This window comes from Leptonychotes weddellii, chromosome 4, assembly GCF_054177405.1.
Source record: "Leptonychotes weddellii isolate Sample4059 chromosome 4, ASM5417740v2, whole genome shotgun sequence".
Classification (NCBI taxonomy): domain Eukaryota; kingdom Metazoa; phylum Chordata; class Mammalia; order Carnivora; family Phocidae; genus Leptonychotes; species Leptonychotes weddellii.
Window position 1 is genome coordinate 87,335,215 of NC_138372.1, and position 19,009 is coordinate 87,354,223.

The 19,009-nt window shown below is 40.2% G+C and overlaps 1 protein-coding gene and 1 long non-coding RNA gene across 6 annotated transcripts in view; both read left to right on the top strand.

Moving 5' to 3' along the window:
• MAGI3 (membrane associated guanylate kinase, WW and PDZ domain containing 3) overlaps window positions 1–19,009 on the top strand; it is a 230,754-nt gene that overhangs the window by 12,280 nt on the left and 199,465 nt on the right. The window lies entirely within an intron of this gene.
• LOC145720865 (uncharacterized) lies at window positions 2,538–15,642 on the top strand. Its single transcript, XR_014144099.1, has 2 exons — window positions 2,538–10,015; window positions 10,247–15,642. It is a non-coding gene; the product is annotated as an uncharacterized LOC145720865 (long non-coding RNA).

Sequence of the window (19,009 nt, forward strand, 5' to 3'; positions counted from 1 at the left end):
GTTTTCTGAAGGAAATTGTAGTGCAGTTGGTGAAAAAGAGAAGTAACCCATTAAACATATTCTGTCTCTTTATGAAATCTGTGTTGCTTTGCAATGAAGTACCACAGGCCAGACGCAGTCTGTTAGGCCATCAGCATGCATGTGCGTTGCTAGAGACAGTAGTAATAATGCAGGGGTTGGAACACACAAAAGAATTTTGATCATTATATGCCACAGGCTTCCAGGACATTTGTAGCCTTACGTAACGCGGTAGCTTATGGTTAAGATCTAAATAGTCAGAAAACTGTTAGCTGGTGTAACAGCTATACATCTAAGTATTGGTTCTTGTTAGGTGTTTTAGCTTTGAAAAATTATTTCTCCCATCAGAAAGATTCTTCGCAATGCTTTTGGTAAAAGCCTTCTGAACGGGTGCTCTGTATGGCAGACATATGCTATTGCGCTTCTCGCCCTTCTCGGTGGGGCCATGGCGCAAGTCTGAATTTGAGCCAGCTCTACTTTTATTTTTCCCCCTCGGCCTAACTAGGGGATGCAATGGGGGAAGAGGAGTTTTAAAGCTAGGGACTGCTCAGGGATGCGGTAGATGAACCGTCAAGGGCACTTTTGGCTCCGGGTCCTTGAGCTTGTGTGGCTCTAATGATGGCAGATGTGACTGAGAAGGGGGGCTGTGCTCCTGCTGGGTACGGGACAAGTAGGTGTCTCGGGCCACAGAGAGCTGGCCACAGCAGAGAAGTTACTGACCGGGGTGAGGCAACACTGAAGAAGGGCGGGTTAGGTGGCAGTTCTGGGGAGACTCTTTTCATGAGGTATGACTAATGGGAATAGCAACGTCTTGCTTGGGCCCTTTGTGTGTGTCTCAGCGTAGACCTGGAAAGATCTGTCTGCAGTCAATCTACCAGACTCTTGTAGTATCAGTGGGGGTTAAGTGCAGGAAACAGAAAGGGGTGTAATACAGGGAATTAGCTGCTTAGGGAATCTTGGAGAGGGCTGGAGAGCTGGGCTCTAGGCCAGGACTCTGAGAATGACTTCTAGGACACCTTGGAACAAAAGGCCATGGGAGCTGCCCCCTCTGCCACTGTTAGGAAAGTGGCAATCAGGAGGCTGTCACTGCAGCGAAGGCAGGAAAATACCACGGCCCTTGTGACGAGGGGGACCGTAGCAGCCCCTGCTGTGGCCCTCAGAGCTGCTTGAAGTCTGGGAGATAGTGTCTGGCCGTGCTGTGACAGCTTCTTGATGCCTCTGAGCTACCGACCAGCTGCTGCCACTGTCCCTTGACAGCCCCAAAGCTGGAGACTGGATTCTGACCGGCCTGTGGCCTCCTTTGCTGGCTGAAGACCGCTAAAAGCCATAGGCTGATGGAGCTCCACTTCACTTCTGCCTTCCATGTTTTGTGTCCTACATCTTATATGGTGGAACTGAATTTTCATCCCAAGTACTAGCTGTAAAGGAACCTGGGAAATACAGTTTTTAGTTTTCCAACCTCTGCATTTCAGGAAGGCATACTGTAAGCAGGTGGATGCTGAGTGCCTGCTGACCCTTTCCCACACGCTCATCTTCTTCTTCTTCTTCTTCTTTTTTTTTTAAAAGATTTTATTTATTTGACTCAGCACGAGAGAGGGAGCACAAGCAGGGGGAGTAGCAGAGGGAGAGGGAGAAGCAGGCCCCCCACCGAGCAAGAGCCTGATGCGGCTGGATCCCAGGACCCTGAGATCGTGACCTGAGCCGAAGGCAGACGCTTAACGACTGAGCCACCCAGGCGCCCCCACATGCTCATCTAATTAAAGATAGTATTTAAATATAATTTAATCCTTTCCCTGATAACTTACTGTCATTTCTGTGCACTTGTCTTTTTGAAATGGCCTGTAGCTGGAATGATCACAGGGCTGATGGATTTTTAACATCTCTATCTTGGTACTAGCTTACGTCTGTCCTACCTCCTGTCCCTGCTGCTGAGACATCTGTGTTTTCTATCACTTCATCTCAACCTTCCCTACAAGCTGCCGGCATCCAGGGCAGGAGGAGCACCTTCGCTAAAACAACCAATTTGTAAGCTGGTCAGCAGCCTGTGATTTCTGTGATTTCGAAAGATGAATGGGGCCAGTGAGACTCTTTCCTGGGGATTTGAACTAAGACAAAAAGGAAAGCATTTCCAGTTAGGGGTAGGGACTTCAGCTGAGAGGTTTTGCAGTGAAGCACTGGAGTTGCCTGCACTCTTTCTTGAGGCTGATGGGTAAATGTTCAGGAATTGAGCGAGTTAGTTGTCCAACACAGCCATTTGAAAACATTAAGTTGCCTAAAATTACAATTAAGCAAATTATGTTAAAAACAAAGGTACTTGGGGCGCCTGGGTGGCTCAGTCCTTAAGCGTCTGCCTTCGGCTCAGGTCGTGGTCCCAGGGTCCTGGGATCGAGCCCCGCACCGGGCTTCAGTCTCCCCGCTCGGCGGAGAGCCTGCTTCTCCCTCTCCCTCTCTCTGCTGCTCTGCCTACTTGTGCTCTCTCTCTCTGTGTTAAACAAATAAATAAAAATCTTTAAAAAAAAAAAAAAAAAAGACCAGGCACTGTTGGGGCGCCTGGGTGGCTCAGTCATTAAGCGTCTGCCTTCGGCTCAGGTCATGATCCCAGGGTCCTGGGATCAAGCCCCGCATCGGGCTCCCTGCTCTGCGGGAAGCCTGCTTCTCCCTCTCCCATCCCCCTGCTTGTGTTCCCTCTCTCGCTGTGTCTTTCTCTGTCAAATAAAACAAACAAACAAACAAAAAACAAAACAAAGGTACTTAATACTCAAGGTTAGTGATTTCCTTATTATTTTCAGCTCTATTGAGGTACAACTGACAAAATTGTAATATACTTAAAGTATACAGTATGCTAATTTGACATACATAACACCTTCCTATGTGTTACCAACCTTAATAGAACACTCCGGAATTTTATGGTATTTCTTATTTTGATGAGAACACTTAAGTTAGCATATTTTGGTTATGCAATATAGTATTATCAACTGTAGTCATCATGTTATACATTAGATCCTCAGACGTAATTCATGTTAGCCTTTTACCAACCTCTCCCCTTCCCCCCACCCTAGCCCCTGGCAACCACCAGTCTGCTCTGCTTCTGTGAGTTTGATCTTTCCTTTCCTTTTTTCTTTTCTTTCTTTAAGATCCCATGCCCTTTCCTAATTATTCTTGTACATTTTTACTACTCTCTATTCTCTTGGGTCTCTTTACATCTGTTCTGAGTGGCAGAAATGCTGTATAATAGGTTATCTCCCCAGCCCTGTTTTCCCTGTCAGTCATGGCTGTGGTGGGAGTTGTTAGCATTTACAAAACACACCACCAGTTGTGGGGTGGGGAGGGAGAGTTAAGGTTGGAAAGGCCGTTCTAAACCATGTACAAACTAAAATTCTGGGAGAAGAAACCATGAGTGAGCAGAAGCAATTGACACATGCTGTAGGGCCGAGGGGGCTTCCTAGAAGACCACCAGAGAGAAGGGCCACAAACTCCTCTTTCCAAGGTCCAGAATCATTCTGGAATCATCCTACAGCTCCAGCCTCCAGGAGATGCAGCCCTGTTTTATTCCCTGTTCTTGGAATTATGTGAAATTGTGAATTCCTCTGTGTCATTGACCTTAATAGAACCCTCTGGAATTTTATGGTATTTTATTTATTTATGTTTCTGTGGCTTTACTCATGAAGAGGGAATGGTCTGTTGAAAGTTTGGGTTCAGATTTTCTGGGATGGAGATGGAAGTAAAGAAGGTCAAGAAGGGCAGGAGCAGTGTGATATGTGGGAACTTCCAGAGAGAGGCATTCGTACCTTGTAGTTTATGGTCCACATCCCTCCCCCAGGTAGATTCTATAGCAGAATAAGATTGAAATCTCCACTAAGGGATGCCTAAATATATACATTTTATTCTGTGGCATTTTTCATGTATAAGCATAGCACAGACTATTACAGTTGCTTGTGCATAGAGTAGCTTGTTCCTGTATAAATGCCCTAAGCCCCAAAAGCTAGAGTCCTGGGGCACAGGTAGCATCTCTCTCTTCTCCTGCAGCTCCAGCCTGTGCTTTTAGGAACTGCTGAGGTACACACTAGTATCTGGAGCTCACCGCCTCAGCCTCCTCAGCTGCCTTTGATCAGCTGCTCGCTCTCTGCTCGTCTCTCCAGTTTTGTTTTCTCTTTACTCTGATTGCTTCTCCCACGCGTCTCTGCTTTCCAAAGAAAAAACTGACCTTGGAGGGATCCTGTCAGCCAATTGCAGTGTTCCTTCACTTCCCCTGGTGGATTGTCCTATCTCCCAGGAGGTCAGGTGGAAACCTAGGGTGGCATTCTTCTATTTTCTTTGATGTTTGTCCTTGCTTAGATACTCGGGAGCTGCTCTGTACCCCCAGAACATGTGTGTATATGTCTTTTCTATTTCTGGATTTGGAAATATGCCAGAAGCCTGGTCTCTAGTTAATATTTTATTTGATATCCTTATTTTAGAGGTTCAAACTGGACTGCCCATACTAAACAAACCCTGTCTTTGAAAAAGTCATCTTAAAAAAAATAGTGATTGGAAATGGATCTGTGAAAGGCCAATAGATAATCTCTTAGGATTATTTCTTGCTAATTGAAAGAATAAAAAATTGCCTATTTATGGAATATTAGTCTGCTGTTAAAGTGATGAAAGCCAGATGAGAAGTTCATCAGTATTAAGGAACTTCTTCTTATAAGTAAACAATATAGAAATATTGTGTCATTCCCTGGGGTGCCTGGGTGGCTCAGTCGGTTAAGTGTCTGACTCAGTTTTGGCTCAGGTCATGATCTCAGGGTTGTGAGATCGAGCTCCACATCTGGCTCCATGGAGTGCGGAGTCTGCTTGAGATTCTTTCCCTCTCCCTCTGCCCCTCCCCCTGCTCTCATGTGCTCTCTCTCCTCTCAAATAAATAAATAAAATCTTAAAAAAGAAATATTTTATCATTCCCCCCCAAAATACTAAATGGGAATAGGTATAATTTGCCTTATTACCTTCAGTTGGCAAACTTTTCACCTCCTGAGATACTAATGTTTCTCCCTCAGTGGCCCTGGTGGTATTAGAGAAGCATCTACGGGAATGATATTAAAAGCTCACAGCCCTTCTGTCGTCATTTTCTAACTTTGAGGGCCTGATGATTAGAAGAGAGGATATGGTCAGAGTTTCTTCTTTGTGCTAACATGGAGCCCCTCTCTTTAAGCAATGGTGTAGCCTCACTGAGCTGTTCATTAGTTTACTGCTCATAACCTAAGTGAAAGCAGAGTTGTGCAAGAGTGTGGTCCTCATGGACCACTTGGCCAGGTCTCTTTCCTGTACAGTTTTCACCTTAAGTTGCTGTCAGAATCTTTTCACTGGGGGGAACAAGAGTACCTCCATTTTTGTTGTCTTTGTTGTTCATTCGTTTTTAAAAACAACGTAACTAAATAGAAACACAGCACTCGGTGCATGTGATTTTACTTTACACAGCACATTTTAGGACCCGTTGTCTTTATTATGTTCACAGAGGTAAAATCACAACCTCCAACCCATCTTCTGCCAAATCTAAACAGCTTTTTAGTAAAGCTTGATGGAATTTTACATAAAGCTGTGGCAAAGCACAGTCAAGTTGTATGACTTTAAAATGTGGGCTTGGAGTCGATCTGTGGTGGGATCTCAGTTCTACCACTTATCATCTGTTACCTTGGACAAATTACTTAGAGGCCTCAGATTCTTCATCTAAAAAGTGAGTATAATACTGCGTATCTCATAGGGTTGAAGAATACATTGTGTTAGCTGCAATTGGGTAGGGTGTTTTCCGCAACTATTTTAAAATGCCCCTCAAATCATTATTTTATTCATGACACTTGTTTGTAACAGGTTTAGAATATTTACTATTTTAGATCACTGATCTAATTACATTTCTCATCATCATGAAGCTGTGAATTCAACCATAGAGATAAGTGTGAGTTATCCTAGAGAATTGGGACCAGACATGAATATGGCTGTTCTTATTGAAGTGCCAAAATTCAGAAATATGCCTGGTCTGCCTTAAAGAAAAATATCTTGGTGAGCTGAAAAGTTTGCAACTTTTGGTAATAATGCAGTGTATACCTAGGTATGTGTTATGGATTGAATTGTGTGCCCCCAAAAGGTATCTCGAATCCTACCGCCAGTACCGCAGTTTGGAAACAGGGTCATTGCAGACATAATTAGCTAAGATGAAGTCCTCCTGAGTAGGGTGGGTTCTTAAGAGAAGAGATACGGGTTCAGGAGAGGAGGATGCTGTGTGACCACATAACTACGGAGGCAGAACTTGAAGGGCTGCGGCTGACATCCAGGGGCACTAAGGACTGATAGCTATCCCCAGAAGCTAGAAGAGGCACAGACTCAGCCCAGAGTCTCAGGGAGAGTGTGGCCCTGGTGACACCTTGATTGTGGACTTCTAGCTTCCAGAACTGTGAGAGAACAGATTTTTATTGTTTTGAGCCACCTGATTTGTGGTACTTTGTTACAGTGCTTTAGGAAACTACTATATTTTTTATAATGATAAATATATCCACGTTATTTAAGAAACATGTCAGTGTATTAAAATGATCACCTTCTGTAGAACATATTAAATTGTGGATTAATATGCTATGGGTAGTTAAATATTTTTTCTTTCAGCAGTTAATATGCTAGATAACAAAAGCTAATTACTATATAAATTCCCTAAGGCTAAAGGACTACGGCATTACAGAGTAGGTGGTAAGTCTCTTTCTTACAGCGGTTTCCTTACTCATTTTCCCCACGTGTGCCTTCATGTGCACCATTTAGATGCAGGGGGCTGAGGGACCTTCCTTTATGTTTTCCAGATAATTTGGGAAACTTCTTAAGCTGAAGAAAAAATGCTACACAGTAGGTAAATGTTTACTGAGGACAAATGAAGTTGTACCACAATCAAATGTAAGAGCATATTAATGTTTTCATTCAGTGGAAATTTACTGAGCATTTGCTAAGTCCCTGACAGTGTTCTAGGCATTGGGGATATGGCCATAAACAAAGCAAGCAAAAAGATCTCTTACGGAGTTAGCGTTCCAGTTGCGAGAGGTAGATACTAAACAAGAAAATATAAGCTAATGCCATAATAATAATAATAATAATAGTATCAAAGAAGACATCAGTAGCTCTTATTATGTGCCAGGCATTGCTTTTAAGTGTTCTCTTTCGTATTTATTTAGTCTCACAATGACCCTCTGAAGTCGTTTTGTCTCTCTTTTACATATGAGAAGACCTAGGCACAGAGACACTAAGTAACTTGCCCGAGGTCACACAGTTTAGGATAGTATTGAGCTGGACCCTGAATCTAGGCAGTGTGACTGCAGAGTCTCTGTTCATAAGTGTTATATTCTACCCCTCTAAAAAGCATAGATCAGGATGAGGAGATAGAGAGTGTGTTGTTTAGATTGGGTGGTCAGGGAAGGCCTTCCCAAGGAGGGGACATGGAAGGCGCACGTTGAATGACTAGAATGACTGCCAAGTGAAATTTTTGAAAGGAAGCCTTGCAGAGGGAATTATCAAGTACGGAGGCCTTAATGTAAGAGCTGGGCGGGCCATAGGACGGTAAAGACCAGTGTGGCTGATTCCTGGTAAATGAGGGGTAGAAGCCCTAGGAATGAGGTTGAAGAAGTCGGCAGAGGCCAGCGGGGGTCTGTCAGCCTAGGAAGGGGTTGGATATTCTTAGTTATATTTATATTCTTAGTGTCACCAGAAAGTTTAGAGTTGGAAAGTTAATGTGAGGTGTATGTTTCAAAAAGTCATTGTTTTTGATTGGGGAGGGGCAGGAGTGGGGGAAGGGAAGAAGGAGGAGGTCAGCTTGGACTAGCATGAGAGGAGGGGCACTGAATGAAGTGGATGGACTTGGGAGGGGTCTTGAAGGAGGAGCTAACAGGACTGGGCTAATGGGTTGCAAAGTGGGGGAAGGTAAGGACTTAAGGGTAACTTCTAGTTTTTTTGCTTTGAGCACCTGGGTGTGTGGTGGTGCCACTTCTAGGAATGGGAAAGATGGGGGATTAGGGCTGGTGAAGAAGTTTTTTTGTAGAAGAGGTATATCCACCGACTAGATTATTTTCCTAACTTTTTACCCTCCTTGCTTTATTATATATTAACCTATCCCTGTAGCCATCCATCAGGTTTTTTTTTTTAATGCATTTCAGTATTTTTTATGCATTTCATCAGTATTTTTTATGCATTTCAAAGTAACTTGCAGTCATCAGTACATTTCCCCAAGGAAGGTTTTTCAAATATCCAGTTTTCTCGTATTACCGATGAGAAAACTGAGGTGATATGCTCAAGGTCATGTAGCTAATTATTTTTTGGATCCAGGATTAGCATGCAGGTTATCATTAGCCTAGGATTCTAATTTGATTACATTTTAACATATAAATAAGAATAAAAGTGAATTTTGGACACCGGACAAGTTTGGCTGCCAACTGGTGTATGTGCTAAAAACCTCTTGGACCCAAATTTCAAAGACAAAATGCAAAGGATGTGGTAATACTGTTGCATTTGATGGGATTGCAAAGTTAGCTTATCACTTAGGACTTGTTGGAAAGTACAGTATAATGTAGAATTGAGAACATTTTCAGATATTTGGTCCAGGAATGTAGCTTGGGATTCTTCCAAGCATTAATCCTCTTGTTGGCAAAGCCTTTGCATTTAATTAGCAAATGTTCCTTGCATGCCTACTATGCACTAAGCCTCACACCAGGCCAAGATACAACAGGGAATGATTCATTTCTTTTCAAGGAATTTAGCCTTTGAGTTTTGTTCCAGTTTCCTCAAATCTCTCTCCATCTTTTGCTATATGTTTGTTTAAAGATGTAATAAAAGCTGTAGTTCAAAAAGGTTAGGAAGTTTATTTAATTTCAGTAAAATTTCAGCCTCTGTGGCAAAGCCTTTATATGCATATAGACAGAGGCTGCAGATTTTTCATTTGCCTTGTATGAGCACCTTATTTTCTAAGGAGTGAAAAGTATACCATTTTAGTTTCTGTCTGATGGAATTAACTAGCTGGGTTGTCAGTGAAGTCAGTGTCAAGCTTGGAAGTTAATAATGACTTGAGTTGGTATAGGAATATGAGACATGTTTATCTTTAAACATCAGACTTCAATATCTTAGATTGATGTTATTTTTGTGCTTTCTTGTAGAATAAACATTTTCACTCTTTATTGACTTCTGATAGTTTGGGTTTTAAGGAAATTAACCCAGTAGAGCGTTGTGTTCTTTCCTTGCTGTGGTTGCTCTCTGTTCTAACATTTAATATCCTCCAGCAACTCTCTCCACTCTTATCTTTCCAAACTCATTTCTCATTATTTCCCAGTGTGTATACTCTGTTATAGCCAAACTAAAGCGTTTGCCATACTTCTTCAAAACCTCATCCTAAACTTATTTCCTTCAGAGATTTTTCTAGGATTAATCTATTACAAATTTTATTTCTATGCTTTGCAACTCCGGGATACTTAAATAGTTCTGTACTTTGCCATAATACGTTATTAATTTTATAGCTCTTTAGTTCAGCAACTTAGACTCCACCCAGCAGACTGTGGTGATAAAATTGGTCTATTATCAATGCTGAAAAAATGCATTAATCAATAAAACACTTTCTAGGGTGAAAGGCAACTCTCTACCTTTGACTAAGAAGAGATCCACCTTGATGGAAGGGCTCAAGAAGAACATACAGTTTACTCTCCCAGGTTTGACAAGTAGAATTCAGTTCCTTGTGGGTAAGAATTAGAAAAGTATAGAGGGGAGGGGCGCCTGGGTGGCTCAGTCAGTTAGGCGTCTGCCTTTAGCTCGGTCATGATTCCAGGGTCCAGGGATCAAGTTCTGCTTCGGGCTCTCTGCTCAGCAGGGAGTCTGCTTCTCCCTCTGCCTGCCACTCTGCTTGTGCTCTCTCTCGCTCTCTCTCTCTCAAATAAATTAAAAAAAAAAAAAAGTGTAGAGGGGAGTGGAAACCAAAATTGATGCCCATTTGAACTCACTTGGGATATATGTTTCAACAGGAGTTGACTTTTTATTTTTTTTTATTTTTTATTTTTTTTTAAAGATTTTATTTATTTATTTGAGAGAGAGAGAATGAGAGACAGAGAGCATGAGAAGGAGGAAGGTTAGAGGGAGAAGCAGACTCCCTGCCGAGCAGGGAGCCTGATGTGGGACTCGATCCCGGGACGCCAGGATCATGACCTGAGCCAAAGGCAGTTGCTTAACCAACTGAGCCACCCAGGCGCCCAGGAGTTGACTTTTTAAAGCCTGTTCTTAAAAACATAACACAAACACAAAATGACTTTACCTACTTGAATTAAACAAGTTAGATATCTTTTTTTTTTTTTAACTTAAGTTTTGGAAACCAAGTCCAGTAAAGGAGGGAGATGTGATATTATTTATGTAGTTCCCATAAACTGAATATGTACCTGGTTTTATAAAGAATAAAATTATCATATTATGAATTTTTTTCTTTGACATCTGATTTATCTCCATGAACTATCCCAGAAATTTTTACACTTAACACAGGAAAGTTTGGTCATAATTGGTACCAGTTTGGTCAAAATCAAATAGGATGTCTGGGATAAGACTTAAACATTAGTGTCGTTCCATTGGGGAGAGACAGAGCTTAGGGCTAGCTAAGATTTTAAGTGGAATTAGTATTTGGTGCCACCCCCACCCCACACACTGTTTTCTCTTATCTCACCCTCATTTTTACTTCCTGGTGTTATTTTCGTGTGTGTGTACACTGTCTCCTGACTGTCTACTTGCAGTACCCCCCTCCCTGGTTGGCATCCTCCACCACTTGGCATTTTCCCATTATATAATAGATAGGTGTCAGGAGAGTTCTCTGATTAACCTGTCCTAAAGTTAACACTAAACTGATGGGAGAAATTATCACTGCCAAACCTACTCAGGGACATTTTCCCCTTCGTGTCCAATAGGACTTGAAATTTCAAGCAGTGCTGTAAGAACTTTTCCTCAAGCTGCCCCATTAGACTTCTCCTGCCTAATTTAACTGACTCTGGAAAGTATAAGGAAGGTCCCTGTGGCTGCTAGCCCCCCTTTCTCGACATCCTGTTTTTTCAGGCGCTTCCACTTCTGTTGCCTGAGGGTCATCTTTCCCCATCTGTTGTCTCACCAGATTGCTTTCTGTAACAGTGTTTTGCTGTTCAAAACAAATTGAGGGAGTGCCCTGTATTTTGAGATTATTTTGTAAGGACTGAAATATAAGTCAGCTTCATCTTCTCTGAGTGACAGTCCTATGTGTGGGGTTGACAAACCTAAAAATCTAAAGAGATTACAAAGAAGTCTAGAGTGTGGGTTTTGGTTGTTCATCCTACTTTGAACTCCAGCCCTGCCACAATTCTGTATTCAAAAGTTTCGTAAAGAATTCGGACAAAACAATGGTTATGAGTGATGTACCACCCAGAAGCAATCATACACATTACTTTTTCTTTTACTATTTTTTGTTGGCTGTGACATTCCTAGACATGACATAACTTGGTAAGAAAAGAGGAACATTTCTGGGGATCTTGATAACTGTTACCTAATACTTTCTCATCATGCCATATTGTCTTCATATCTCTGGAGTTTTATTTTCTTTTTTAGACAAACGTCGATCTTTTAGCCAAAAAGAGAATCTTTCTTCTTTTGGTTCTAAAAGTCTTCCACTATTTTGGATTATTTACTAAATTATTAACAGTGCAGGAAAACTACAGCCCTTCCCTCACAGCAGTCCCTGGCATGTTGATAAATGATCATTATATTCCAGGTTGTTAGCCCTGCCTTGGTAGCTAAATGGCCCTGTGAGGATGCTGAGTAGCTCTTGGAGATTGGTTGTATTCTGTCTTCTACCCAAAAGTTTGCCCTGGGTAATTGCTTTGATCAACACAAGATACGTCCTTATGTTCTATATATAAACATCTTCTCTCATTTGGATCTCTGGCACTTAACTCCTGACTTCCCAATTTCTGCCCTCCTTTGGATAGCCAGATGGACTTCTTGTAAAGCAGAAGTAATCTTGGTGATACAACCAAAGTTGTTCATCTTTCCATTTTAAGCAACTGAATCAGTCTTAAGTTTTGAGTCTGCAAGTCAGTTAAAAACCAAAACCAAACTGGGGTAAGCTACCAATAAATTGCCAAAATGTCTAAAAACATGAGCTTGACAAATATAAAAACCCTAATATATAACCTGTTTTCAGAAAATGAATCTTCTCTTTGTTGAGTGGCAGTGTTTCAGTATTAAAGCTGAGCTGTTTGGACACGTTGACCTTAATCTAGTGGAAAGCAGTAGGCTTTTAAATCGACACATACACAGCCTCCATTTTAGTAACTACAAAAGGCCTTCTTTTTAAATTCTTGTTTCTAAACCTTATATTTTCATTAATGACTTCTGATAGTATAATTAGGCATCTCTGTTGTATCTTTTGTCAGGAGGCTAATTTGTAAATAAAGGCTGATTCTCATGTGTGTTCTGGTACATTTGTGAATTATTGCCTCAGATACTTCCCATATCTAACCTCAAGTAGTATTTGAAAGTGTCTTTTTAATTCACGGTGCTTCTTGAAAACCTGATGAAGTAAATGAGCTATAAATTTTGTTAGAAATTAATTTCTAATTGCTTTGAAGGGAATTGAATTGATTTGTCCCTTGGTTTTTCCTCCCTGAATCTTGAGGAAAAATGTATTTTTATTTTATTTTATTTTATTTTATTTTTAGATTTTTATTTATTTATTTGAGAGAGAGAATGAGAGAGAGCACATGAGAGGGGGGAGGGTCAGAGGGAGAAGCAGACTCCCTGCTGAGCAGGGAGCCCGATGCGGGACTCGATCCAGGGACTCCAGGATCATGACCTGAGCCGAAGGCAGTTGCTTAACCAACTGAGCCACCCAGGCGCCCGGAAAAATGTATTTTTAAAGAATGAAGTTGAATATTCTATTCTGTTTAGTGTCTGTATAAAAATAAAAATAGATATTTACATAATAGTAATAGTTCTGTGAATTAACTTCAGGTTAACGTAAATTACAAAAGCAGATTTAAATAAAGGATATTTATGTGTAATACACTCCTCAATGCTATAATTAAGACTTGTGATGTGAAATTTTGTATGTTATATTCTTAATAAGATGACCTTATTATTAAAAGTTTCACAGTATTTGTGTGAATGTGTTACTAGACCAAAAAATGAAAATCTGAAGCAGATCTTTGCATTTTCAGAAACAAGCAATTTTTAATCCCAGATCCTCTTCCCTACTGTGTTTTTGGGTAGCTCTCTTATAAATGCTTAGCTAGTAGCCTTTTCAGGAACAGAGTAATACTAATAACCAAAGTAAGCAATTTAACTCCTGCAGTCTTTTTGCCAAAAGTTCATTTAAACTTTGGGGCATTTTTTGAATTACCCTGGCCCTTTGCTTTCCAGATTGAATAATTTCTGTTAATTTTAATTGAATACTATATGGATGAATCTTACAACCATCTGTACCCACTCACCCCTACACAAGTGCCTGATAGGATCCCCACCACTGTCTGGTTGTTTGGGGAGGTTTGCATCTACCAATAATAGTTGAGAATAATCATTTCTCCTTGTTTCCTAAATTCCTGCCACTATTCAAGTCCTTTTCACTTCCTGTTTAGACTGTTTCCATTGGCTGTGATCTTCCTTAGCCTCTCTTTTTCATTTGGTCTTCACCATTACATCCTGTACTCCAGCCCCATAATAATTTCCTTGAGCATCATTTTGTTATGTCATTCCTGTGTTCAAAAGCCTGGGGGGGCTCAGTCAGTTAAGCGTTTGACTCTTGGTTTCAGCTCAGGTCATGATCTCAGAGTTCTGAGATCAAGCCCCCACACTGGACTCCACGCTCAGTGAGGAGTCTGCTTGTCCCTCTCCCTCTGCTCTCCGCCCCCCCCGGGAATAAATAAATAAGATCTTTAAAAAAATCCATGATGATTTCTCTTCTTATGTACTAAAACCCTCAAGTTAGCATGTAAGTCTTAAGAGTGTGGACCTAGCCTGCTTTTCCAACCTCACACCCAATTATCCCCTCCTATACCAACGAGATTGGTCTGTTCCTTACTCCAGAATATACCTTGTATTTCTTTGAAGTTTTAAAAGTTCTAGTATGTTATCTCTTTACCCCCTTTCCCCGTATCTTGCTGTTCTAATAATTTTTAAATCAGTTCATTTTGTACTTTCCGGATAGAATTGTATATATAGGATTAGGTCAGATTATGGAGGATTTAAAAGCTAGTGAGAGACCTTTGCATTTTATCCTAAAGTCAGTGAGAATAACCAAATGTTTTTGAGCTGGGGTTTATATAATTAATAAAAGGATATATGCTTAATTTGGCACTGGTGTGTAGGACAGAGTAGAGGGGGTAGAGATTACACACTAATCTTGAAATACAGAAGAAAGGACAGCTGGTTTAAGGGGGAATGTGATTTAGATTTTAAAATTTGTTAGGATGGTGATAGGAGATGAGTGGAGAGCTCAGGTTAGATGCTGATCCTGAGCATTAAGACTTGCTTCTTGGATGCCTGGGTGGCTCAGTCGGTTAAGCGTCTGCCTTCAGCTCAGGTCATGATCCCTGGACTCTGGGATAGAGTTCCGCATGGAGCTCCTTTCTCAGTGGGGAGCCTGCTTCTCCCTCTGCCAGTCCCCCTGCTTGTGCGCTCTCGCTCTCTGACAAATAAATAAAAATAAAATCTTAAAAAAGACTTGTTTCTCGAATTCAGGATGAAATATGTGGAGTACCATTCAAATAAAGATTATAAAATTATATATTTGTTAAGAAAATGTATGTGTTTATAGCCTGTGCATATAGTACTATCAATAGTAAAGGTGATTTGGCATATACTTTGTTTCTAATAAAACATTAAATAACTATTGAATCACCTTTGAAAAATTGCCATTGAATTCAGCAATTAAATCATTGGTGATTTTTTAGGTCAGATTACTAAAATATAATTTACCTAAAGTAAAAATTCACCCTGTTTTAGATATATACTTTGGTTGGTCTTGATGAATGGATGGTCATATAACCACCATCACAATCAAAATTCAGAATATTTCCATCACCCATAAAATTCTCTAGTGCCCCCTTATAGGTTGGTGATCTTTTCAGCATGTAATTTTACCTTGTAATATACTTCGTCAAGATAAAAATTGGGGGTTTCAACCAAATTATTATCGGAGTAGATATTTGGAGTCTTAAATTGGGGACATTTGTTGATTTCTGATCGCTTATATTTAACTGAGTAATTTAAGAAAGAGACTAATGTATATGTGTCCTTTCATGTTTCTGCTTCTTGCTCCACCTCCTTCCCTATTTGATTTCCTTCCTAAAACCTATTTCCTCTCCTGCTCTCAGTTTTGGGGTTATGTACCTGTCGTATGTGCTTTACTTTACTCATCCATAGTGTTTGTCACACTGTTAATAACAATAGTTACTTGTCTGTGCCCTGTTAGTCCTTAATCCTCACTGATGTAGCTCATTGTCACGATCATTATTTTATCCCCACCACCTAGCTCAGTGACTGGCATACTAGGTACTCGATAAACAGTTTCTGAATGCATGTTCCTTCTCATCCGGACTTAAATACTTTAGAATAACATTAGGCTCTTTAAAACCCCCCTCCTGAAAAAAAGAAAAAGTAAGTGCCAACTTTTGTCAGTTCTTTCTTTGTAATACTTTTTTATATTCTCAACCATTTATTTTCATATCTACTTTTCTTGTCTGGGCTTTTCTCACCTCAAATCTGGGGCTCTTTGATTTCTGTTTTTTGCTTTTCCCTTTTATCTTGTAAACTACTGCTAATTCAGTTTTATGTAAGTCATTCTCTTACCCAGAAACCTCAGTGGTTCCTTGTTGTTTACCAGAGAAGATGTAAGCTTATTTGCCTAGCATTCAAGACCTTTATTTAGAAAGTTTGAGGGTCGGATACATGTAATGCACTGTAATGGGTGACTTATTTGGCTCTGTAATTTGTTCCCAACCCACTTTTGGTGCCATCTTTTCCTAATTCCCAACATAAAATTCTCCGCAGCATCTGATTTGGTTGCTTGCTGTTCTTTGAATAAGTCTTTTGCCACCTTGCCTTTATGTGTGCTGTTTCACTAGTCTGGTGTGTTCTTCTTTTCCATTTCTCTCTGAGTTCTCCCCAGGTCACATCCTACTTTCAACTTCTTTGAAAGCATTCTTTTTTGAACTCTTTTATGGCACTCACTGTCTCTGCTGCCCATTTGTTATATTGCCTTGTATTTATTCCTCTTTTCCTCCTTTTATTAATAAATATGCCCTCTTCTTGTATAAGATTGAAAGCAAGTTGGAGCTGGGGATGCCTTAGACACATTTAAATTTCCCACTATCCTTAATGTAGAGTCACTTGGGCTCAATGATCTTCAGTAAACATATATTTGATTAGAGTTAAGTAGAAACCTGCTTCCCTCATGCATAGAAGCTCAGTGAGAAAGTATTACAGTGAGAATCATTTAATATCCAATATAATTCTGAAATATAATGATCAGCGTGCACTAAACTTTGGTATCTATGAATAGAAGTGTGGTAGAACAACCTGTAAGATTACAGAATGAATTATACTGTTGGTACAATGCTTATTAGAGTGCATTTGTCAAACATTTCATTTATTATTTTTTTTGCTGTATCATTATTTTGCTGGAAGAAATTAATGTTGGCCGATAAAGCTATTATATAGCCATTTAAATATTTTGTAAAAACATTTGGCTTAACTAACACTATACTTTTATTTAATTGATTTTTGTGATAAATTCTACAGTTTGCGTGATAATTAAAAATAAAGGTAGAGTTTAGGAGATTCAGTGTTAGGAAACATCAGTCATATGCCTAATATAGGGAACTTTTACTTTTATCTTCAGATTCCACAGTGGTTTTATTAATCAGGGAGTCATACGGCTGAAAGTCTCATTTGAGAAGTCCTCTATGTGCTGCCTTAAATCCTTAGAGATGGGGAAGAAATTGAGGATTCTAAAGGTTAAATTATATTACTATTACTGAGTTTGGGAGGAAAGAAGAGGAAGAATAAGGCCTTTTAATCTTTTAGAAGATCAGAACTGTTGGGATTTTTTTTTTTTAATTTAAATTCAATTAGCCAACATATAGTACATCATTAGTGTCAGATGTAATGTTCAATAATTGTTGGGATTTCTAAACCGTTTCATTTCAACTTAACACTTGTTTATTGAGCAGTTACTCTGAGAATGTACTTGGTAAGGGCCAGTGCATCAAATGGATACGGCTTTAGACATCATTGCTGGAGGGTAATTTTAAAGCTATTTTGGGCCAGGAGAAGAGGTAGCAAGGCTAGGATGAAGGGAACACATAGGATTTTAGACAAAAGAAAGATTGGGAGTATCTCAAAGGGTGAGACTTGAAATTGTGTGCCATTTAAAGAGTGGTTGAAGAAATCTTTCAGTCTGGAAAGAGAATGAGTCTATTAGTTTCCTGTTGCTGCTGCAACAGGTTATTAGTGGCCTAAATTTAGTGGCCTAAATTTAGTGGCCTAAATGAGCACAGATGTATTACTGTACAGTTCCAGAGGTCAGAAGTCTACATGGGTATGCAAGGCTACATTCCCTCTGTATGCTGTAGGAAAGAATCTAATTTCTTGCCTTTTTTAGCTTCCAGAGGCTGCCTGCATTCCTGGGCTTCTAGCCCCTTCCTTCATTTTCAGAGTGCATCACTCCAGCCTCTGCTTCCTCCTTCATATCTTCTTCTCTCACTGTGACCCTCCTACTTCCCTCTTATAAGGACCCTTCTGATTACATCGGACCCACCAGGATAATCCAGGCTAACCTCTCTATCTCCCGATCCTTAATATATCACATCTGCAAAGTCCCTTTTGCCGTATAAGATAACATTCTTGGAGATTCTGGGCATTAGGATGTATTCAGCCTACTGTGATGATCATGGGAAACTTGATAACTCTCCTCAAATATTTGAAGGGCTGACATGTGGAAAATGGAAGAAGGATTAGGCTTTTTCTGTGTGGTCCCAAGGAATAGAATTAGAACTGGTGGGTGGAAATTGCAGAGAGACAGATTTGTACCCACTATAAGAGAACTTTCTAACAGCCAGAGCTGTGAGAATGGAGTGGGCAGTCTCAGAAAGCAGCAGCGTGTCCCAGACGCTGGCAGTGTTGAGCAGGGGAGGAATGACCTCTTACTGGAATTGCTGCAGAAGAATCTCAGCTTTGGCTGGACCGAGGCAAGCCTCCTTGCTAGCCCCTAGACTGAGTGATTCTCTACGCACAGCCCAGTCCATTAGCATTTGGACATGGAACATGGCCCCTGCCTTAAGGAATTCCATTTTGGCTCCATTAGTTGCTTTACTGCTTTATTGTCACCCTTTCAACATTGTAGCAAATGAAAGTCTGAAAAAAGAGATTGAAAACAAGGGCTGTGATTTAGGAACTCACTGCCAAGACAGTGACCCAATTCTATTTTGTAAACATTCTTGTGGATTAAATATATCTTTACTTCTTTTCTTTTCTTTTTCTTTTATTTATTTTTTAAGTACGTTCCACACCCAGCGTGGAGCTCAACGGGGGGCTTGAGCTCACAACCCTGACTGAGATCAAGACCTGAACTGAGATCAATAGTTGGATGATTATGCGACTGAGCCACCCAGTTGACCCTATTTTCACTTATTTTAAAAACTCCAATTCTTTCGTTCAGGTGAAAAAAAATCAGCCTTTTAAAAAAACAGAATAGATGACATTCCTAAAAAGTTTATATGTAAAGGAGTTTGAATAATCCTGCAGTTTTGCAAATCGAAGAGAAGTTTTTGGAATTCAAGAGGTTGATGGGAAGACTTTAGGTGAAGAAAGTAGTAAGGATAGAGTCAGTTTATCCATGTTGAATATTTTATGGTTTCTCTGGGAAAATCTAGTCTTTATTAGTAATTCACTTTCAGGTATACTCAAAAAGCTACCCTGCAGCTCAGGGAATCCAAGTCAAAGG